Below are 23155 nucleotides of genomic sequence, written 5' to 3'. Positions count from 1 at the left end.
CTTCTGTTTCGACAGCCAAACCTTTCAGGAGAGCATTTTCAAGCTTTTGGCACAATTTTTGAGTTAATTGCCAAAAGTCAGATTTTTGCTGAAATTGTGACCCCGGGGGTTAGGGAGTTTTTTTTAAAAAAAAAAATTTCATCGGTTTTGTTCTTGAGGGCAGATTTCTTGTCCTGTGATAAAAAGCCTTCTGTTTTGACTGCCAAACCTTTCAGGAGAGCATTTTCAAGCTTTTGGCACCATTTTTGAGTGAATTGCCAAAAGTCAGATTTTTGCTGAAATTGTGACCCCGGGGATTAGGGATTTTTTCAAAAAAATATTTTCCGCCAGTTAAGTTGTTGAGGGCTGATTTCTTGTCCTGTGATAAAAAGCCTTCTTTTTTGACAGCCAAACCTTTCAGGAGAGCATTTTCAAGCTTTTGGCACCATTTTTGAGAGAATTGCCAAAAGTCAGATTTTTGCTGAAATTGTGACCCCGGGGGTTAGGGTTTTTTTCAAAAAAATATTTTCCGCCGGTTAAGTTGTTGAGGGCTGATTTCTTGTCCTGTGATAAAAATCCTTCTGTTTCGACTGCCAAACCTTTCAGGGGAGCATTTTCAAGCTTTTGGCACCATTTTTGAGAGAATTGCCAAAAGTCAGATTTTTGCTGAAATTGTGACCCCGGGGGTTAGGGATTTTTTCAAAAAAATATTTTCTGCCGGTTAAGTTGTTGAGGGCTGATTTCTTGTCCTGTGATAAAAAGCCTTCTGTTTCGACAGCCAAACCTTTCAGGAGAGCATTTTCAAGCTTTTGCCACCATTTTTGAGAGAATTGCCAAAAGTCAGATTTTTGCTGAAATTGTGACCCCGGGGGTTAGGGATTTTTTCAAAAAAATATTTTCCGCCGGTTAAGTTGTTGAGGGCTGATTTCTTGTCCTGTGATAAAAAGCCTTCTGTTTCCATCGCCAAAGCTTTCAGGGGAGCATTTGCAACCGGTTTGCACCATTTTTGAGTGAATTGCCAAAAGTCAGATTTTTGCTGAAATTGTGACCCCGGGGGTTAGGGTTTTTTTCAAAAAAATATTTTCCGCCGGTTAAGTTGCTGAGGGCTGATTCCTTGTCCTGTGATAAAAAAGCCTTCTGTTTCGACTGCCAAACCTTTCAGGGGATCATTTGCAACTGGTTGGCACCATTTTTGAGTGAATTGCCAAAAGTCAGATTTTTGCTGAAATTGTGACCCCGGGGGATAGGGATTTTTTCAAAAAAATATTTTCCCCCGGTTAAGTTCTTGAGGGCTGATTTCTTGTCCTATGATAAAAAAGCCTTCCGTTTCGACTCCCAAACCTTTCAGGAGAGCATTTTCCAGCTTTTGGCACAATTTTTGAGTTAATTGCCAAAAGTCAGATTTTTGTTGAAATTGTGACCCCGGGGCTTAGGGATTTTTTCAAAAAAATATTTTCCGCCGGTTAAGTTGTTGAGGGCTGATTTCTTGTCCTGTGATAAAAAGGATTCTGTTTTGACTGCCAAACCTTTCAGGAGAGCATTTTCAAGGTATTGGCACCAATTTTGAGTGAATTGCCAAAAGTCAGATTTTTGCTGAAATTGTGACCCCGGGGGTTAGGGAGTTTTTTTTTTTTAAAAAAAAAAATTCATCGGTTTTGTTCTTGAGGGCAGATTTCTTGTCCTGTGATAAAAAGCCTTCTGTTTCGACAGCCAAACCTTTCAGGAGAGCATTTTCAAGCTTTTGCCACCATTTTTGAGAGAATTGCCAAAAGTCAGATTTTTGCTGAAATTGTGACCCCGGGGGTTAGGGATTTTTTCAAAAAAATATTTTCCGCCGGTTAAGTTGTTGAGGGCTGATTTCTTGTCCTGTGATAAAAAGCCTTCTGTTTCCATCGCCAAAGCTTTCAGGGGAGCATTTGCAACCGGTTTGCACCATTTTTGAGTGAATTGCCAAAAGTCAGATTTTTGCTGAAATTGTGACCCCGGGGGTTAGGGTTTTTTTCAAAAAAATATTTTCCGCCGGTTAAGTTGCTGAGGGCTGATTCCTTGTCCTGTGATAAAAAAGCCTTCTGTTTCGACTGCCAAACCTTTCAGGGGATCATTTGCAACTGGTTGGCACCATTTTTGAGTGAATTGCCAAAAGTCAGATTTTTGCTGAAATTGTGACCCCGGGGGATAGGGATTTTTTCAAAAAAATATTTTCCCCCGGTTAAGTTCTTGAGGGCTGATTTCTTGTCCTATGATAAAAAAGCCTTCCGTTTCGACTCCCAAACCTTTCAGGAGAGCATTTTCCAGCTTTTGGCACAATTTTTGAGTTAATTGCCAAAAGTCAGATTTTTGTTGAAATTGTGACCCCGGGGCTTAGGGATTTTTTCAAAAAAATATTTTCCGCCGGTTAAGTTGTTGAGGGCTGATTTCTTGTCCTGTGATAAAAAGGATTCTGTTTTGACTGCCAAACCTTTCAGGAGAGCATTTTCAAGGTATTGGCACCAATTTTGAGTGAATTGCCAAAAGTCAGATTTTTGCTGAAATTGTGACCCCGGGGGTTAGGGAGTTTTTTTTTTTAAAAAAAAAATTCATCGGTTTTGTTCTTGAGGGCAGATTTCTTGTCCTGTGATAAAAAGCCTTCTGTTTTGACTGCCAAAGCTTTCAGGGGAGCATTTGCAACCGGTTGGCACAATTTTTGAGTTAATTGCCAAAAGTCAGATTTTTGTTGAAATTGTGACCCCGGGGCTTAGGGATTTTTTCAAAAAAATATTTTCCGCCAGTTAAGTTGTTGAGGGCTGATTTCTTGTCCTGTGATAAAAAGCCTTCTGTTTCCATCGCCAAAGCTTTCAGGAGAGCATTTTCAAGCTTTTGGCACCATTTTTGACAGAATTGCCAAAAGTCAGATTTTTGCTGAAATTGTGACCCCGGGGGTTAGTGATTTTTTCAAAAAAATATTTTCCGCCAGTTAAGTTGTTGAGGGCTGATTTCTTGTCCTGTGATAAAAAGCCTTCTGTTTCGACTGCCAAACCTTTCAGGGGAGCATTTGCAACTGGTTGGCACCATTTTTGAGTGAATTGCCAAAAGTCAGATTTTTGCTGAAATTGTGACCCCGGGGCTTAGGGATTTTTTCAAAAAAATATTTCCCCCCGGTTAAGTTGTTGAGGGCTGATTTCTTGTCCTGTGATAAAAAATCCAACTGTTTTGACTGCCAAACCTTTCAGGGGAGCATTTGCAACCGGTTGGCACCATTTTTGAGTGAATTGCCAAAAGTCAGATTTTTGCTGAAATTGTGACCCCGGGGGTTAGGGATTTTTTCAAAAAAATATTTTCCGCCGGTTAAGTTGTTGAGGGCTGATTTCTTGTCCTGTGATAAAAAAGCCTTCCGTTTCGACTCCGAAACCTTTCAGGAGAGCATTTTCAAGATTTTGGCACCATTTTTGAGAGAATTGCCAAAAGTCAGATTTTTGCTGAAATTGTGACCCCGGGGCTTAGTGATTTTTTCAAAAAAATATTTTCCGCCAGTTAAGTTGTTGAGGGCTGATTTCTTGTCCTGTGATAAAAAAGCCTTCCGTTTCGACTCCCAAACCTTTCAGGAGAGCATTTTCCAGCTTTTGGCACAATTTTTGAGTTAATTGCCAAAAGTCAGATTTTTGCTGAAATTGTGACCCCGGGGCTTAGTGATTTTTTCAAAAAAATATTTTCCGCCGGTTAAGTTGTTGAGGGCTGATTTCTTGTCCTGTGATAAAAAATCCTTCTGTTTTGACTGCCAAACCTTTCAGGGGAGCATTTGCAACGGGTTCGCACCATTTTTGAGTGAATTGCCAAAAGTCAGATTTTTGCTGAAATTGTGACCCCGGGGGTTAGGGATTTTTTCAAAAAAAATATTTTCCGCCGGTTAAGTTGTTGAGGGCTGATTACTTGTCCTGTGATAAAAAATCCTTCTGTTTCGACTGCCAAACCTTTCAGGGGAGCATTTTCAAGCTTTTGGCACCATTTTTGAGAGAATTGCCAAAAGTCAGATTTTTGCTGAAATTGTGACCCCGGGGGTTAGGGATTTTTTCAAAAAAATATTTTCCACCGCTTAAGTTGTTGAGGGCTGATTTCTTGTCCTGTGATAAAAAGGATTCTGTTTTGACTGCCAAACCTTTCAGGAGAGCATTTTCAAGGTATTGGCACCATTTTTGAGAGAATTGCCAAAAGTCAGATTTTTGCTGAAATTGTGACCCCGGGGGTTAGGGTTTTTTTCAAAAAAATATTTTCCGCCGGTTAAGTTGTTGAGGGCTGATTTCTTGTCCTGTGATAAAAAGCCTTCTGTTTCCATCGCCAAAGCTTTCAGGAGAGCATTTTCAAGCTTTTGGCACCATTTTTGACAGAATTGCCAAAAGTCAGATTTTTGCTGAAATTGTGACCCCGGGGGTTAGTGATTTTTTCAAAAAAATATTTTCCGCCAGTTAAGTTGTTGAGGGCTGATTTCTTGTCCTGTGATAAAAAGCCTTCTGTTTCGACTGCCAAACCTTTCAGGGGAGCATTTGCAACTGGTTGGCACCATTTTTGAGTGAATTGCCAAAAGTCAGATTTTTGCTGAAATTGTGACCCCGGGGCTTAGTGATTTTTTCAAAAAAATATTTCCCCCAGGTTAAGTTGTTGAGGGCTGATTTCTTGTCCTGTGATAAAAAATCCTTCTGTTTTGACTGCCAAACCTTTCAGGGGAGCATTTGCAACCGGTTGGCACCATTTTTGAGTGAATTGCCAAAAGTCAGATTTTTGCTGAAATTGTGACCCCGGGGGTTAGGGATTTTTTCAAAAAAATATTTTCCGCCGGTTAAGTTGTTGAGGGCTGATTTCTTGTCCTGTGATAAAAAAGCCTTCCGTTTCGACTCCGAAACCTTTCAGGAGAGCATTTTCAAGATTTTGGCACCATTTTTGAGAGAATTGCCAAAAGTCAGATTTTTGCTGAAATTGTGACCCCGGGGCTTAGTGATTTTTTCAAAAAAATATTTTCCGCCAGTTAAGTTGTTGAGGGCTGATTTCTTGTCCTGTGATAAAAAAGCCTTCCGTTTCGACTCCCAAACCTTTCAGGAGAGCATTTTCCAGCTTTTGGCACAATTTTTGAGTGAATTGCCAAAAGTCAGATTTTTGCTGAAATTGTGACCCCGGGGCTTAGTGATTTTTTCAAAAAAATATTTCCCCCCGGTTAAGTTGTTGAGGGCTGATTTCTTGTCCTGTGATAAAAAATCCTTCTGTTTTGACTGCCAAACCTTTCAGGGGAGCATTTGCAACCGGTTGGCACCATTTTTGAGTGAATTGCCAAAAGTCAGATTTTTGCTGAAATTGTGACCCCGGGGGTTAGGGATTTTTTCAAAAAAATATTTTCCGCCGGTTAAGTTGTTGAGGGCTGATTTCTTGTCCTGTGATAAAAAAGCCTTCCGTTTCGACTCCGAAACCTTTCAGGAGAGCATTTTCAAGATTTTGGCACCATTTTTGAGAGAATTGCCAAAAGTCAGATTTTTGCTGAAATTGTGACCCCGGGGCTTAGTGATTTTTTCAAAAAAATATTTTCCGCCAGTTAAGTTGTTGAGGGCTGATTTCTTGTCCTGTGATAAAAAATCCTTCTGTTTCGACTGCCAAACCTTTCAGGGGAGCATTTTCAAGCTTTTGGCACCATTTTTGAGAGAATTGCCAAAAGTCAGATTTTTGCTGAAATTGTGACCCCGGGGGTTAGGGATTTTTTCAAAAAAATATTTTCCACCGCTTAAGTTGTTGAGGGCTGATTTCTTGTCCTGTGATAAAAAGGATTCTGTTTTGACTGCCAAACCTTTCAGGAGAGCATTTTCAAGGTATTGGCACCATTTTTGAGAGAATTGCCAAAAGTCAGATTTTTGCTAAAATTGTGACCCTGGGAGGTAGGGTTTTTTTCAAAAAAATATTTTCCGCCGGTTAAGTTGTTGAGGGCTGATTCCTTGTCCTGTGATAAAAAATCCTTCTGTTTCGACTGCCAAACCTTTCAGGGGAGCATTTGCAACCTGTTGGCACCATTTTTGAGTGAATTGCCAAAAGTCAGATTTTTGCTGAAATTGTGACCCCGGGGGTTAGGGATTTTTTCAAAAAAATATTTTCTGCCGGTTAAGTTCTTGAGGGCTGATTTCTTGTCCTGTGATAAAAAGCCTTCTGTTTTGACTGCCAAACCTTTCAGGAGAGCATTTTCAAGCTTTTGGCACCATTTTTGAGTGAATTGCCAAAAGTCAGATTTTTGCTGAAATTGTGACCCCGGGGGTTAGGGATTTTTTCAAAAAAATATTTTCCGCCAGTTAAGTTGTTGAGGGCTGATTTCTTGTACTGTGAAAAAAAGCCTTCTGTTTCCATCGCCTAAGCTTTCAGGGGATCATTTGCAACCGGTTGGCACCATTTTTGAGTGAATTGCCAAAAGTCAGATTTTTGCTGAAATTGTGACCCCGGGGGTTAGGGTTTTTTTCAAAAAAATATTTTCCGCCGGTTAAGTTGTTGAGGGCTGATTTCTTGTCCTGTGATAGAAAAGCCTTCTGTTTTGACTGCCACAACTTTCAGGAGTGCATTTTCCAGCCTTTGGCACCATTTTTGAGTGAATTGCCAAAAGTCAGATTTTTGTTGAAATTGTGACGCCGGAGCTCAGGGTTTTTTTCAAAAAAATATTTTCCACCTCTTAAGTTGTTGAGGGCTGATTTCTTGTCCTGTGATAAAAAGCCTTCTGTTTCCATCGCCAAAGATTTCAGGGGAGCATTTTCAAGCTTTTGGCACCATTTTTGAGAGAATTGCCAAAAGTCAGATTTTTGCTGAAATTGTGACCCTGGGGGTTAGGGATTTTTTCAAAAAAAAATTTCCGCCGGTAAAGTTGTTGAGGGCTGATTTTTTGTCCTGTGATAAAAAGCCTTCTATTTCCATCGCCAAAGCTTTCAGGGGAGCATTTGCAACCGGTTGGCACCATTTTTGAGTGAATTGCCAAAAGTCAGATTTTTGCTGAAATTGTGACCCCGGAGCTTAGGGATTTTTTCAAAAAAAATATTTTTCGCCGGTTAAGTTGTTGAGGCCTGATTTCTTGTCCTGTGATAAAAAGACTTCTGTTTCCATCGCCAAAGCTTTCAGGGGAGCATTTTCAAGCTTTTGGCACCATTTTTGAGAGAATTGCCAAAAGTCAGATTTTTGCTGAAATTGTGACCCCGGGGGTTAGGGTTTTTTTCAAAAAAATATTTTCCGCCGGTTAAGTTGTTGAGGGCTGATTTCTTGTCCTGTGATAAAAAATCCTTCTGTTTTGACTGCCAAACCTTTCAGGGGAGCATTTGCAACCGGTTCGCACCATTTTTGAGTGAATTGCCAAAAGTCAGATTTTTGCTGAAATTGTGACCCCGGAGCTTAGGGATTTTTTCAAAAAAATATTTTCCGCCGGTTAAGTTGTTGAGGGCTGATTTCTTGTCCTGTGATAAAAAAGCCTTCCGTTTCGACTCCGAAACCTTTCAGGAGAGCATTTTCAAGCTTTTGGCACCATTTTTGAGAGGATTGCCAAAAGTCAGATTTTTGCTGAAATTGTGACCCCGGGGGTTAGGGTTTTTTTCAAAAAAATATTTTCCGCCGGTTAAGTTGTTGAGGGCTGATTTCTTGTCCTGTGATAAAAAGCCTTCTGTTTCCATCGCCAAAGCTTTCAGGGGAGCATTTGCAACCGGTTGGCACCATTTTTGAGTGAATTGCCAAAAGTCAGATTTTTGCTAAAATTGTGACCCCGGGGGTTAGGGATTTTTTCAAAAAAATATTTTCCGCCAGTTAAGTTGTTGAGGGCTGATTTCTTGTACTGTGATAAAAAGCCTTCTGTTTCCATCGCCTAAGCTTTCAGGGGATCATTTGCAACCGGTTGGCACCATTTTTGAGTGAATTGCCAAAAGTCAGATTTTTGCTAAAATTGTGACCCCGGGGGTTAGGGTTTTTTTCAAAAAAATATTTTCCGCCGGTTAAGTTGTTGAGGGCTGATTTCTTGTCCTGTGATAAAAAAGCCTTCTGTTTTGACTGCCACAACTTTTTGGAGTGCATTTTCCAGCCTTTGGCACCATTTTTGAGTGAATTGCCAAAAGTCAGATTTTTGCTGAAATTGTGACCCCGGGGGTTAGGGTTTTTTTCAAAAAAAATATTTTCCGCCGGTTAAGTTGTTGAGGGCTGATTTCTTGTCCTGTGATAAAAAGGATTCTGTTTTGACTGCCAAACCTTTCAGGAGAGCATTTTCAAGGTATTGGCACCATTTTTGAGTGAATTGCCAAAAGTCAGATTTTTGCTGAAATTGTGACCCCGGGGGTTAGGGTTTTTTTCAAAAAAATATTTTCCCCCGGTTAAGTTCTCGAGGGCTGATTTCTTGTCCTATGATAAAAAAGCCTTCCGTTTCGACTCCCAAACCTTTCAGGAGAGCATTTTCCAGCTTTTGGCACAATTTTTGAGTTAATTGCCAAAAGTCAGATTTTTGCTGAAATTGTGACCCCGGGGGTTAGGGAGGTTTTTTTTTTTTTAAAAAAATTTCATCGGTTTTGTTCTTGAGGGCAGATTTCTTGTCCTGTGATAAAAAGCCTTCTGTTTTGACTGCCAAACCTTTCAGGAGAGCATTCTCAAGCTTTTGGCACCATTTTTGAGTGAATTGCCAAAAGTCAGATTTTTGCTGAAATTGTGACCCCGGGGGTTAGGGATTTTTTCAAAAAAAAATTTTCCGCCAGTTAAGTTGTTGAGGGCTGATTTCTTGTCCTGTGATAAAAAGCCTTCTGTTTCCATCGCCAAAGCTTTCAGGAGAGCATTTTCAAGCTTTTGGCACCATTTTTGAGAGAATTGCCAAAAGTCAGATTTTTGCTGAAATTGTGACCCCGGGGGTTAGTGATTTTTTCAAAAAAATATTTTCCGCCAGTTAAGTTGTTGAGGGCTGATTTCTTGTCCTGTGATAAAAAGCCTTCTGTTTCGACTGCCAAACCTTTCAGGGGAGCATTTGCAACTGGTTGGCACCATTTTTGAGTGAATTGCCAAAAGTCAGATTTTTGCTGAAATTGTGACCCCGGGGCTTAGTGATTTTTTCAAAAAAATATTTTCCGCCGGTTAAGTTGTTGAGGGCTGATTTCTTGTCCTGTGATAAAAAATCCTTCTGTTTTGACTGCCAAACCTTTCAGGGGAGCATTTGCAACCGGTTGGCACCATTTTTGAGTGAATTGCCAAAAGTCAGATTTTTGCTGAAATTGTGACCCCGGGGGTTAGGGTTTTTTTCAAAAAAATATTTTCCGCCGGTTAAGTTGTTGAGGCCTGATTTCTTGTCCTGTGATAAAAAGACTTCTGTTTCCATCGCCAAAGCTTTCAGGGGATCATTTTCAAGCTTTTGGCACCATTTTTGAGAGCATTGCCAAAAGTCAGATTTTTGCTGAAATTGTGACCCCGGGGGTTAGGGTTTTTTTCAAAAAAATATTTTCCGCCGGTTAAGTTGTTGAGGGCTGATTTCTTGTCCTGTGATAAAAAAGCCTTCCGTTTCGACTCCGAAACCTTTCAGGAGAGCATTTTCAAGCTTTTGGCACCATTTTTGAGAGGATTGCCAAAAGTCAGATTTTTGCTGAAATTGTGACCCCGGGGGTTAGGGTTTTTTTCAAAAAAATATTTTCCGCCGGTTAAGTTGTTGAGGGCTGATTTCTTGTCCTGTGATAAAAAATCCTTCTGTTTTGACTGCCAAACCTTTCAGGGGAGCATTTGCAACGGGTTCGCACCATTTTTGAGTGAATTGCCAAAAGTCAGATTTTTGCTGAAATTGTGACCCCGGGGGTTAGGGATTTTTTCAAAAAAAATATTTTCCGCCGGTTAAGTTGTTGAGGGCTGATTACTTGTCCTGTGATAAAAAATCCTTCTGTTTCGACTGCCAAACCTTTCAGGGGAGCATTTTCAAGCTTTTGGCACCATTTTTGAGAGAATTGCCAAAAGTCAGATTTTTGCTGAAATTGTGACCCCGGGGGTTAGGGATTTTTTCAAAAAAATATTTTCCACCGCTTAAGTTGTTGAGGGCTGATTTCTTGTCCTGTGATAAAAAGGATTCTGTTTTGACTGCCAAACCTTTCAGGAGAGCATTTTCAAGGTATTGGCACCATTTTTGAGAGAATTGCCAAAAGTCAGATTTTTGCTGAAATTGTGACCCCGGGGGTTAGGGTTTTTTTCAAAAAAATATTTTCCGCCGGTTAAGTTGTTGAGGGCTGATTTCTTGTCCTGTGATAAAAAGCCTTCTGTTTCCATCGCCAAAGCTTTCAGGGGAGCATTTGCAACCGGTTGGCACCATTTTTGAGTGAATTGCCAAAAGTCAGATTTTTGCTAAAATTGTGATCCTGGGGGTTAGGGTTTTTTTCAAAAAAATATTTTCCGCCGGTTAAGTTCTTGAGGGCTGATTTTTTGTCCTGTGATAAAAAGCCTTCTATTTCCATCGCCAAAGCTTTCAGGGGAGCATTTGCAACCGGTTGGCACCATTTTTGAGTGAATTGCCAAAAGTCAGATTTTTGCTGAAATTGTGACCCCGGAGCTTAGGGATTTTTTCAAAAAAAATATTTTTCGCCGGTTAAGTTGTTGAGGCCTGATTTCTTGTCCTGTGATAAAAAGACTTCTGCTTCCATCGCCAAAGCTTTCAGGGGAGCATTTTCAAGCTTTTGGCACCATTTTTGAGAGAATTGCCAAAAGTCAGATTTTTGCTGAAATTGTGACCCCGGGGGTTAGGGTTTTTTTCAAAAAAATATTTTCCGCCGGTTAAGTTGTTGAGGGCTGATTTCTTGTCCTGTGATAAAAAAGCCTTCTGTTTTGACTGCCAAACCTTTCAGGGGAGCATTTGCAACCGGTTCGCACCATTTTTGAGTGAATTGCCAAAAGTCAGATTTTTGCTGAAATTGTGACCCCGGAGCTTAGGGATTTTTTCAAAAAAATATTTTCCGCCGGTTAAGTTGTTGAGGGCTGATTTCTTGTCCTGTGATAAAAAAGCCTTCCGTTTCGACTCCGAAACCTTTCAGGAGAGCATTTTCAAGCTTTTGGCACCATTTTTGAGAGGATTGCCAAAAGTCAGATTTTTGCTGAAATTGTGACCCCGGGGGTTAGGGTTTTTTTCAAAAAAATATTTTCCGCCGGTTAAGTTGTTGAGGGCTGATTTCTTGTCCTGTGATAAAAAGCCTTCTGTTTCCATCGCCAAAGCTTTCAGGGGAGCATTTGCAACCGGTTGGCACCATTTTTGAGTGAATTGCCAAAAGTCAGATTTTTGCTAAAATTGTGACCCCGGGGGTTAGGGATTTTTTCAAAAAAATATTTTCCGCCAGTTAAGTTGTTGAGGGCTGATTTCTTGTACTGTGATAAAAAGCCTTCTGTTTCCATCGCCTAAGCTTTCAGGGGATCATTTGCAACCGGTTGGCACCATTTTTGAGTGAATTGCCAAAAGTCAGATTTTTGCTAAAATTGTGACCCCGGGGGTTAGGGTTTTTTTCAAAAAAATATTTTCCGCCGGTTAAGTTGTTGAGGGCTGATTTCTTGTCCTGTGATAAAAAAGCCTTCTGTTTTGACTGCCACAACTTTTTGGAGTGCATTTTCCAGCCTTTGGCACCATTTTTGAGTGAATTGCCAAAAGTCAGATTTTTGCTGAAATTGTGACCCCGGGGGTTAGGGTTTTTTTCAAAAAAAATATTTTCCGCCGGTTAAGTTGTTGAGGGCTGATTTCTTGTCCTGTGATAAAAAGGATTCTGTTTTGACTGCCAAACCTTTCAGGAGAGCATTTTCAAGGTATTGGCACCATTTTTGAGTGAATTGCCAAAAGTCAGATTTTTGCTGAAATTGTGACCCCGGGGGTTAGGGTTTTTTTCAAAAAAATATTTTCCGCCGGTTAAGTTGCTGAGGGCTGATTCCTTGTCCTGTGATAAAAAAGCCTTCTGTTTCGACTGCCAAACCTTTCAGGGGAGCATTTGCAACTGGTTGGCACCATTTTTGAGTGAATTGCCAAAAGTGAGATTTTTGCTGAAATTGTGACCCCGGGGGATAGGGATTTTTTCAAAAAAATATTTTCCCCCGGTTAAGTTCTCGAGGGCTGATTTCTTGTCCTATGATAAAAAAGCCTTCCGTTTCGACTCCCAAACCTTTCAGGAGAGCATTTTCCAGCTTTTGGCACAATTTTTGAGTTAATTGCCAAAAGTCAGATTTTTGCTGAAATTGTGACCCCGGGGGTTAGGGAGGTTTTTTTTTTTTAAAAAAAATTTCATCGGTTTTGTTCTTGAGGGCAGATTTCTTGTCCTGTGATAAAAAGCCTTCTGTTTTGACTGCCAAACCTTTCAGGAGAGCATTCTCAAGCTTTTGGCACCATTTTTGAGTGAATTGCCAAAAGTCAGATTTTTGCTGAAATTGTGACCCCGGGGGTTAGGGATTTTTTCAAAAAAAAATTTTCCGCCAGTTAAGTTGTTGAGGGCTGATTTCTTGTCCTGTGATAAAAAGCCTTCTGTTTCCATCGCCAAAGCTTTCAGGAGAGCATTTTCAAGCTTTTGGCACCATTTTTGAGAGAATTGCCAAAAGTCAGATTTTTGCTGAAATTGTGACCCCGGGGGTTAGTGATTTTTTCAAAAAAATATTTTCCGCCAGTTAAGTTGTTGAGGGCTGATTTCTTGTCCTGTGATAAAAAGCCTTCTGTTTCGACTGCCAAACCTTTCAGGGGAGCATTTGCAACTGGTTGGCACCATTTTTGAGTGAATTGCCAAAAGTCAGATTTTTGCTGAAATTGTGACCCCGGGGCTTAGTGATTTTTTCAAAAAAATATTTTCCGCCGGTTAAGTTGTTGAGGGCTGATTTCTTGTCCTGTGATAAAAAATCCTTCTGTTTTGACTGCCAAACCTTTCAGGGGAGCATTTGCAACCGGTTGGCACCATTTTTGAGTGAATTGCCAAAAGTCAGATTTTTGCTGAAATTGTGACCCCGGGGGTTAGGGTTTTTTTCAAAAAAATATTTTCCGCCGGTTAAGTTGTTGAGGCCTGATTTCTTGTCCTGTGATAAAAAGACTTCTGTTTCCATCGCCAAAGCTTTCAGGGGATCATTTTCAAGCTTTTGGCACCATTTTTGAGAGCATTGCCAAAAGTCAGATTTTTGCTGAAATTGTGACCCCGGGGGTTAGGGTTTTTTTCAAAAAAATATTTTCCGCCGGTTAAGTTGTTGAGGGCTGATTTCTTGTCCTGTGATAAAAAAGCCTTCCGTTTCGACTCCGAAACCTTTCAGGAGAGCATTTTCAAGCTTTTGGCACCATTTTTGAGAGGATTGCCAAAAGTCAGATTTTTGCTGAAATTGTGACCCCGGGGGTTAGGGTTTTTTTCAAAAAAATATTTTCCGCCGGTTAAGTTGTTGAGGGCTGATTTCTTGTCCTGTGATAAAAAATCCTTCTGTTTTGACTGCCAAACCTTTCAGGGGAGCATTTGCAACGGGTTCGCACCATTTTTGAGTGAATTGCCAAAAGTCAGATTTTTGCTGAAATTGTGACCCCGGGGGTTAGGGATTTTTTCAAAAAAAATATTTTCCGCCGGTTAAGTTGTTGAGGGCTGATTACTTGTCCTGTGATAAAAAATCCTTCTGTTTCGACTGCCAAACCTTTCAGGGGAGCATTTTCAAGCTTTTGGCACCATTTTTGAGAGAATTGCCAAAAGTCAGATTTTTGCTGAAATTGTGACCCCGGGGGTTAGGGATTTTTTCAAAAAAATATTTTCCACCGCTTAAGTTGTTGAGGGCTGATTTCTTGTCCTGTGATAAAAAGGATTCTGTTTTGACTGCCAAACCTTTCAGGAGAGCATTTTCAAGGTATTGGCACCATTTTTGAGAGAATTGCCAAAAGTCAGATTTTTGCTGAAATTGTGACCCCGGGGGTTAGGGTTTTTTTCAAAAAAATATTTTCCGCCGGTTAAGTTGTTGAGGGCTGATTTCTTGTCCTGTGATAAAAAGCCTTCTGTTTCCATCGCCAAAGCTTTCAGGGGAGCATTTGCAACCGGTTGGCACCATTTTTGAGTGAATTGCCAAAAGTCAGATTTTTGCTAAAATTGTGATCCTGGGGGTTAGGGTTTTTTTCAAAAAAATATTTTCCGCCGGTTAAGTTCTTGAGGGCTGATTTCTTGTCCTGTGATAAAAAGCCTTCTGTTTTGACTGCCAAACCTTTCAGGAGAGCATTTTCAAGCTTTTGGCACCATTTTTGAGTGAATTGCCAAAAGTCAGATTTTTGCTGAAATTGTGACCCCGGGGGTTAGGGATTTTTTCAAAAAAAATTTTTCCGCCAGTTAAGTTGTTGAGGGCTGATTTCTTGTCCTGTGATAAAAAGCCTTCTGTTTCCATCGCCAAAGCTTTCAGGAGAGCATTTTCAAGCTTTTGGCACCATTTTTGAGAGAATTGCCAAAAGTCAGATTTTTGCTGAAATTGTGACCCCGGGGGTTAGTGATTTTTTCAAAAAAATATTTTCCGCCAGTTAAGTTGTTGAGGGCTGATTTCTTGTCCTGTGATAAAAAGCCTTCTGTTTCGACTGCCAAACCTTTCAGGGGAGCATTTGCAACTGGTTGGCACCATTTTTGAGTGAATTGCCAAAAGTCAGATTTTTGCTGAAATTGTGACCCCGGGGCTTAGTGATTTTTTCAAAAAAATATTTTCCGCCGGTTAAGTTGTTGAGGGCTGATTTCTTGTCCTGTGATAAAAAATCCTTCTGTTTTGACTGCCAAACCTTTCAGGGGAGCATTTGCAACCGGTTGGCACCATTTTTGAGTGAATTGCCAAAAGTCAGATTTTTGCTGAAATTGTGACCCCGGGGGTTAGGGTTTTTTTCAAAAAAATATTTTCCGCCGGTTAAGTTGTTGAGGCCTGATTTCTTGTCCTGTGATAAAAAGACTTCTGTTTCCATCGCCAAAGCTTTCAGGGGATCATTTTCAAGCTTTTGGCACCATTTTTGAGAGCATTGCCAAAAGTCAGATTTTTGCTGAAATTGTGACCCCGGGGGTTAGGGTTTTTTTCAAAAAAATATTTTCCGCCGGTTAAGTTGTTGAGGGCTGATTTCTTGTCCTGTGATAAAAAAGCCTTCCGTTTCGACTCCGAAACCTTTCAGGAGAGCATTTTCAAGCTTTTGGCACCATTTTTGAGAGGATTGCCAAAAGTCAGATTTTTGCTGAAATTGTGACCCCGGGGGTTAGGGTTTTTTTCAAAAAAATATTTTCCGCCGGTTAAGTTGTTGAGGGCTGATTTCTTGTCCTGTGATAAAAAATCCTTCTGTTTTGACTGCCAAACCTTTCAGGGGAGCATTTGCAACGGGTTCGCACCATTTTTGAGTGAATTGCCAAAAGTCAGATTTTTGCTGAAATTGTGACCCCGGGGGTTAGGGATTTTTTCAAAAAAAATATTTTCCGCCGGTTAAGTTGTTGAGGGCTGATTACTTGTCCTGTGATAAAAAATCCTTCTGTTTCGACTGCCAAACCTTTCAGGGGAGCATTTTCAAGCTTTTGGCACCATTTTTGAGAGAATTGCCAAAAGTCAGATTTTTGCTGAAATTGTGACCCCGGGGGTTAGGGATTTTTTCAAAAAAATATTTTCCACCGCTTAAGTTGTTGAGGGCTGATTTCTTGTCCTGTGATAAAAAGGATTCTGTTTTGACTGCCAAACCTTTCAGGAGAGCATTTTCAAGGTATTGGCACCATTTTTGAGAGAATTGCCAAAAGTCAGATTTTTGCTGAAATTGTGACCCCGGGGGTTAGGGTTTTTTTCAAAAAAATATTTTCCGCCGGTTAAGTTGTTGAGGGCTGATTTCTTGTCCTGTGATAAAAAGCCTTCTGTTTCCATCGCCAAAGCTTTCAGGGGAGCATTTGCAACCGGTTGGCACCATTTTTGAGTGAATTGCCAAAAGTCAGATTTTTGCTAAAATTGTGATCCTGGGGGTTAGGGTTTTTTTCAAAAAAATATTTTCCGCCGGTTAAGTTCTTGAGGGCTGATTTCTTGTCCTGTGATAAAAAGCCTTCTGTTTTGACTGCCAAACCTTTCAGGAGAGCATTTTCAAGCTTTTGGCACCATTTTTGAGTGAATTGCCAAAAGTCAGATTTTTGCTGAAATTGTGACCCCGGAGCTTAGGGATTTTTTCAAAAAAAATATTTTTCGCCGGTTAAGTTGTTGAGGCCTGATTTCTTGTCCTGTGATAAAAAGACTTCTGCTTCCATCGCCAAAGCTTTCAGGGGAGCATTTTCAAGCTTTTGGCACCATTTTTGAGAGAATTGCCAAAAGTCAGATTTTTGCTGAAATTGTGACCCCGGGGGTTAGGGTTTTTTTCAAAAAAATATTTTCCGCCGGTTAAGTTGTTGAGGGCTGATTTCTTGTCCTGTGATAAAAAAGCCTTCCGTTTCGACTCCGAAACCTTTCAGGAGAGCATTTTCAAGCTTTTGGCACCATTTTTGAGAGGATTGCCAAAAGTCAGATTTTTGCTGAAATTGTGACCCCGGGGCTTAGTGATTTTTTCAAAAAAATATTTTCCGCCAGTTAAGTTGTTGAGGGCTGATTCCTTGTCCTGTGATAAAAAATCCTTCTGTTTCAACTGCCAAACCTTTCAGGGGAGCATCTTCAAGCTTTTGGCACCATTTTTGAGAGAATTGCCAAAAGTCAGATTTTTGCTGAAATTGTGACCCCGGGGGTTAGGGATTTTTTCAAAAAAATATTTTCCACCGCTTAAGTTGTTGAGGGCTGATTTCTTGTCCTGTGATAAAAAGCCTTCTGTTTCCATCGCCAACGCTTTCAGGGGAGCATTTGCAACCGGTTGGCACCATTTTTGAGTGAATTGCCAAAAGTCAGATTTTTGCTGAAATTGTGACCCCGGGGGTTAGTGATTTTTTCAAAAAAATATTTTCCCCCGGTTAAGTTGTTGAGGGCTGATTTCTTGTCCTGTGATAAAAAAGCCTTCTGTTTCGACAGCCAAACCTTTCAGGAGAGCATTTTCAAGCTTTTGGCACAATTTTTGAGTTAATTGCCAAAAGTCAGATTTTTGCTGAAATTGTGACCCCGGGGGTTAGGGAGTTTTTTTTAAAAAAAAAAATTTCATCGGTTTTGTTCTTGAGGGCAGATTTCTTGTCCTGTGATAAAAAGCCTTCTGTTTTGACTGCCAAACCTTTCAGGAGAGCATTTTCAAGCTTTTGGCACCATTTTTGAGTGAATTGCCAAAAGTCAGATTTTTGCTGAAATTGTGACCCCGGGGATTAGGGTTTTTTTCAAAAAAATATTTTCCGCCAGTTAAGTTGTTGAGGGCTGATTTCTTGTCCTGTGATAAAAAGACTTCTGTTTCCATCGCCAAAGCTTTCAGGGGAGAATTTTCAAGCTTTTGGCACCATTTTTGAGAGAATTGCCAAAAGTCAGATTTTTGCTGAAATTGTGACCCCGGGGGTTAGGGATTTTTTCAAAAAAATATTTTCCGCCGGTAAAGTTGTTGAGGGCTGATTTTTTGTCCTGTGATAAAAAGCCTTCTGTTTCCATCGCCAAAGCTTTCAGGGGAGCATTTTCAAGCTTTTGGAACCATTTTTGAGAGAATTGCCAAAAGTCAGATTTTTGCTGAAATTGTGACCCCGGGGGTTAGGGTTTTTTTCAAAAAAAAAATTTCCGCCGGTTAAGTTGTTGAGGGCTGATTTCTTGTCCTGTGATAAAAAGACTTCTGTTTCCATCGCCAAAGCTTTCAGGGGAGCATTTTCAAGCTTTTGGAACCATTTTTGAGAGAATTGCCAAAAGTCAGATTTTTGCTGAAATTGTGACCCCGGGGGTTAGGGTTTTTTTCAAAAAAAAAATTTCCGCCGGTTAAGTTGTTGAGGGCTGATTTCTTGTCCTGTGATAAAAAAGCCTTCCGTTTCGACTCCGAAACCTTTCAGGAGAGCATCTTCAAGCTTTTGGCACCATTTTTGAGAGGATTGCCAAAAGTCAGATTTTTGTTGAAATTGTGCCCCCGGGGCTTAGTGATTTTTTCAAAAAAATATTTTCCGCCAGTTAAGTTGTTGAGGGCTGATTCCTTGTCCTGTGATAAAAAATCCTTCTGTTTCGACTGCCAAACCTTTCAGGGGAGCATTTTCAAGCTTTTGGCACCATTTTTGAGAGAATTGCCAAAAGTCAGATTTTTGCTGAAATTGTGACCCCGGGGGTTAGGGATTTTTTCAAAAAAATATTTTCTGCCGGTTAAGTTGTTGAGGGCTGATTTCTTGTCCTGTGATAAAAAGCCTTCTGTTTCGACAGCCAAACCTTTCAGGAGAGCATATTCAAGGTATTGGCACCATTTTTGAGAGAATTGCCAAAAGTCAGATTTTTGCTGAAATTGTGACCCCGGGGGTTAGGGATTTTTTCAAAAAAATATTTTCCGCCGGTTAAGTTGTTGAGGGCTGATTTCTTGTCCTGTGATAAAAAGCCTTCTGTTTCCATCGCCAAAGCTTTCAGGGGAGCATTTGCAACCGGTTTGCACCATTTTTGAGTGAATTGCCAAAAGTCAGATTTTTGCTGAAATTGTGACCCCGGGGGTTAGGGTTTTTTTCAAAAAAATATTTTCCGCCGGTTAAGTTGCTGAGGGCTGATTCCTTGTCCTGTGATAAAAAAGCCTTCTGTTTCGACTGCCAAACCTTTCAGGGGATCATTTGCAACTGGTTGGCACCATTTTTGAGTGAATTGCCAAAAGTCAGATTTTTGCTGAAATTGTGACCCCGGGGGATAGGGATTTTTTCAAAAAAATATTTTCCCCCGGTTAAGTTCTTGAGGGCTGATTTCTTGTCCTATGATAAAAAAGCCTTCCGTTTCGACTCCCAAACCTTTCAGGAGAGCATTTTCCAGCTTTTGGCACAATTTTTGAGTTAATTGCCAAAAGTCAGATTTTTGTTGAAATTGTGACCCCGGGGCTTAGGGATTTTTTCAAAAAAATATTTTCCGCCGGTTAAGTTGTTGAGGGCTGATTTCTTGTCCTGTGATAAAAAGGATTCTGTTTTGACTGCCAAACTTTTCAGGAGAGCATTTTCAAGGTATTGGCACCATTTTTGAGTGAATTGCCAAAAGTCAGATTTTTGCTGAAATTGTGACCCCGGGGGTTAGGGTTTTTTTCAAAAAAATATTTTCCGCCGGTTAAGTTGCTGAGGGCTGATTCCTTGTCCTGTGATAAAAAAGCCTTCTGTTTCGACTGCCAAACCTTTCAGGGGAGCATTTGCAACTGGTTGGCACCATTTTTGAGTGAATTGCCAAAAGTGAGATTTTTGCTGAAATTGTGACCCCGGGGGATAGGGATTTTTTCAAAAAAATATTTTCCCCCGGTTAAGTTCTTGAGGGCTGATTTCTTGTCCTATGATAAAAAAGCCTTCCGTTTCGACTCCCAAACCTTTCAGGAGAGCATTTTCCAGCTTTTGGCACAATTTTTGAGTTAATTGCCAAAAGTCAGATTTTTGCTGAAATTGTGACCCCGGGGGTTAGGGAGTTTTTTTTTAAAAAAAAAATTTCATCGGTTTTGTTCTTGAGGGCAGATTTCTTGTCCTGTGATAAAAAGCCTTCTGTTTTGACTGCCAAACCTTTCAGGAGAGCATTTTCAAGCTTTTGGCACCATTTTTGAGTGAATTGCCAAAAGTCAGATTTTTGCTGAAATTGTGACCCCGGGGGTTAGGGATTTTTTCAAAAAAATATTTTCCGCCAGTTAAGTTGTTGAGGGCTGATTTCTTCTCCTGTGATAAAAAGCCTTCTGTTTCCATCGCCAAAGCTTTCAGGAGAGCATTTTCAAGCTTTTGGCACCATTTTTGAGAGAATTGCCAAAAGTCAGATTTTTGCTGAAATTGTGACCCCGGGGGTTAGGGTTTTTTTCAAAAAAATATTTTCCGCCGGTTAAGTTGTTGAGGGCTGATTTCTTGTCCTGTGATAAAAAGACTTCTGTTTCCATCGCCAAAGCTTTCAGGGGAGCATTTTCAAGCTTTTGGCACCATTTTTGAGAGAATTGCCAAAAGTCAGATTTTTGCTGAAATTGTGACCCCGGGGGTTAGGGATTTTTTCAAAAAAATATTTTCCGCCGGTAAAGTTGTTGAGGGCTGATTTTTTGTCCTGTGATAAAAAGCCTTCTGTTTCCATCGCCAAAGCTTTCAGGGGAGCATTTGCAACCGGTTGGCACCATTTTTGAGTGAATTGCCAAAAGTCAGATTTTTGCTGAAATTGTAACCCCGGAGCTTAGGGATTTTTTCAAAAAAATATTTTTCGCCGGTTAAGTTGTTGAGGCCTGATTTCTTGTCCTGTGATAAAAAGACTTCTGTTTCCATCGCCAAAGCTTTCAGGGGAGCATTTTCAAGCTTTTGGCACCATTTTTGAGAGAATTGCCAAAAGTCAGATTTTTGCTGAAATTGTGACCCCGGGGGATAGGGATTTTTTCAAAAAAATATTTTCCCCCGGTTAAGTTGTTGAGGGCTGATTTCTTGTCCTGTGATAAAAAATCCTTCTGTTTTGACTGCCAAACCTTTCAGGGGAGCATTTGCAACCGGTTGGCACCATTTTTGAGTGAATTGCCAAAAGTCAGATTTTTGCTGAAATTGTGACCCCGGGGGTTAGGGATTTTTTCAAAAAAATATTTTCCGCCAGTTAAGTTGTTGAGGGCTGATTTCTTCTCCTGTGATAAAAAGCCTTCTGTTTCCATCGCCAAAGCTTTCAGGAGAGCATTTTCAAGCTTTTGGCACCATTTTTGAGAGAATTGCCAAAAGTCAGATTTTTGCTGAAATTGTGACCCCGGGGGTTAGGGTTTTTTTCAAAAAAATATTTTCCGCCGGTAAAGTTGTTGAGGGCTGATTTTTTGTCCTGTGATAAAAAGCCTTCTGTTTCCATCGCCAAAGCTTTCAGGGGAGCATTTGCAACCGGTTGGCACCATTTTTGAGTGAATTGCCAAAAGTCAGATTTTTGCTGAAATTGTAACCCCGGAGCTTAGGGATTTTTTCAAAAAAAATATTTTTCGCCGGTTAAGTTGTTGAGGCCTGATTTCTTGTCCTGTGATAAAAAGACTTCTGTTTCCATCGCCAAAGCTTTCAGGGGAGCATTTTCAAGCTTTTGGCACCATTTTTGAGAGAATTGCCAAAAGTCAGATTTTTGCTGAAATTGTGACCCCGGGGGATAGGGATTTTTTCAAAAAAATATTTTCCCCCGGTTAAGTTGTTGAGGGCTGATTTCTTGTCCTGTGATAAAAAATCCTTCTGTTTTGACTGCCAAACCTTTCAGGGGAGCATTTGCAACCGGTTGGCACCATTTTTGAGTGAATTGCCAAAAGTCAGATTTTTGCTGAAATTGTGACCCCGGGGGTTAGGGTTTTTTTCAAAAAAATATTTTCCGCCGGTTAAGTTGTTGAGGGCTGATTTCTTGTCCTGTGATAAAAAAGACTTCCGTTTCGACTCCGAAACCTTTCAGGAGAGCATTTTCAAGGTATTGGCACCATTTTTGAGTGAATTGCCAAAAGTCAGATTTTTGTTGAAATTGTGCCCCCGGGGCTTAGTGATTTTTTCAAAAAAATATTTTCCGCCAGTTAAGTTGTTGAGGGCTGATTCCTTGACCTGTGATAAAAAATCCTTCTGTTTCGACTGCCAAACCTTTCAGGGGAGCATTTTCAAGCTTTTGGCACCATTTTTGAGAGAATTGCCAAAAGTCAGATTTTTGCTGAAATTGTGACCCCGGGGGTTAGGGATTTTTTCAAAAAAATATTTTCTGCCGGTTAAGTTGTTGAGGGCTGATTTCTTGTCCTGTGATAAAAAGCCTTCTGTTTCGACAGCCAAACCTTTCAGGAGAGCATATTCAAGGTATTGGCACCATTTTTGAGAGAATTGCCAAAAGTCAGATTTTTGCTGAAATTGTGACCCCGGGGGTTAGGGATTTTTTCAAAAAAATATTTTCCGCCGGTTAAGTTGTTGAGGGCTGATTTCTTGTCCTGTGATAAAAAGCCTTCTGTTTCCATCGCCAAAGCTTTCAGGGGAGCATTTGCAACCGGTTTGCACCATTTTTGAGTGAATTGCCAAAAGTCAGATTTTTGCTGAAATTGTGACCCCGGGGGTTAGGGTTTTTTTCAAAAAAATATTTTCCGCCGGTTAAGTTGCTGAGGGCTGATTCCTTGTCCTGTGATAAAAAAGCCTTCTGTTTCGACTACCAAACCTTTCAGGGGATCATTTGCAACTGGTTGGCACCATTTTTGAGTGAATTGCCAAAAGTCAGATTTTTGCTGAAATTGTGACCCCGGGGGATAGGGATTTTTTCAAAAAAATATTTTCCCCCGGTTAAGTTCTTGAGGGCTGATTTCTTGTCCTATGATAAAAAAGCCTTCCGTTTCGACTCCCAAACCTATCAGGAGAGCATTTTCCAGCTTTTGGCACAATTTTTGAGTTAATTGCCAAAAGTCTGATTTTTGTTGAAATTGTGACCCCGGGGCTTAGGGATTTTTTCAAAAAAATATTTTCCGCCGGTTAAGTTGTTGAGGGCTGATTTCTTGTCCTGTGATAAAAAGGATTCTGTTTTGACTGCCAAACCTTTCAGGAGAGCATTTTCAAGGTATTGGCACCATTTTTGAGTGAATTGCCAAAAGTCAGATTTTTGCTGAAATTGTGACCCCGGGGGTTAGGGTTTTTTTCAAAAAAATATTTTCCGCCGGTTAAGTTGCTGAGGGCTGATTCCTTGTCCTGTGATAAAAAAGCCTTCTGTTTCGACTGCCAAACCTTTCAGGGGAGCATTTGCAACTGGTTGGCACCATTTTTGAGTGAATTGCCAAAAGTGAGATTTTTGCTGAAATTGTGACCCCGGGGGATAGGGATTTTTTCAAAAAAATATTTTCCCCCGGTTAAGTTCTTGAGGGGTGATTTCTTGTCCTATGATAAAAAAGCCTTCCGTTTCGACTCCCAAACCTTTCAGGAGAGCATTTTCCAGCTTTTGGCACAATTTTTGAGTTAATTGCCAAAAGTCAGATTTTTGCTGAAATTGTGACCCCGGGGGTTAGGGAGTTTTTTTTTTTAAAAAAAAAAAATTCATCGGTTTTGTTCTTGAGGGCAGATTTCTTGTCCTGTGATAAAAAGCCTTCTGTTTTGACTGCCAAACCTTTCAGGAGAGCATTCTCAAGCTTTTGGCACCATTTTTGAGTGAATTGCCAAAAGTCAGATTTTTGCTGAAATTGTGACCCCGGGGGATAGGGATTTTTTCA

The sequence above is a fragment of the Podarcis liolepis genome (assembly GCF_965112155.1).
Source record: "Podarcis liolepis genome assembly, chromosome: 11".
Lineage (NCBI taxonomy): Eukaryota > Metazoa > Chordata > Lepidosauria > Squamata > Lacertidae > Podarcis > Podarcis liolepis.
Note: the sequence above shows the minus strand (reverse complement) of the source record.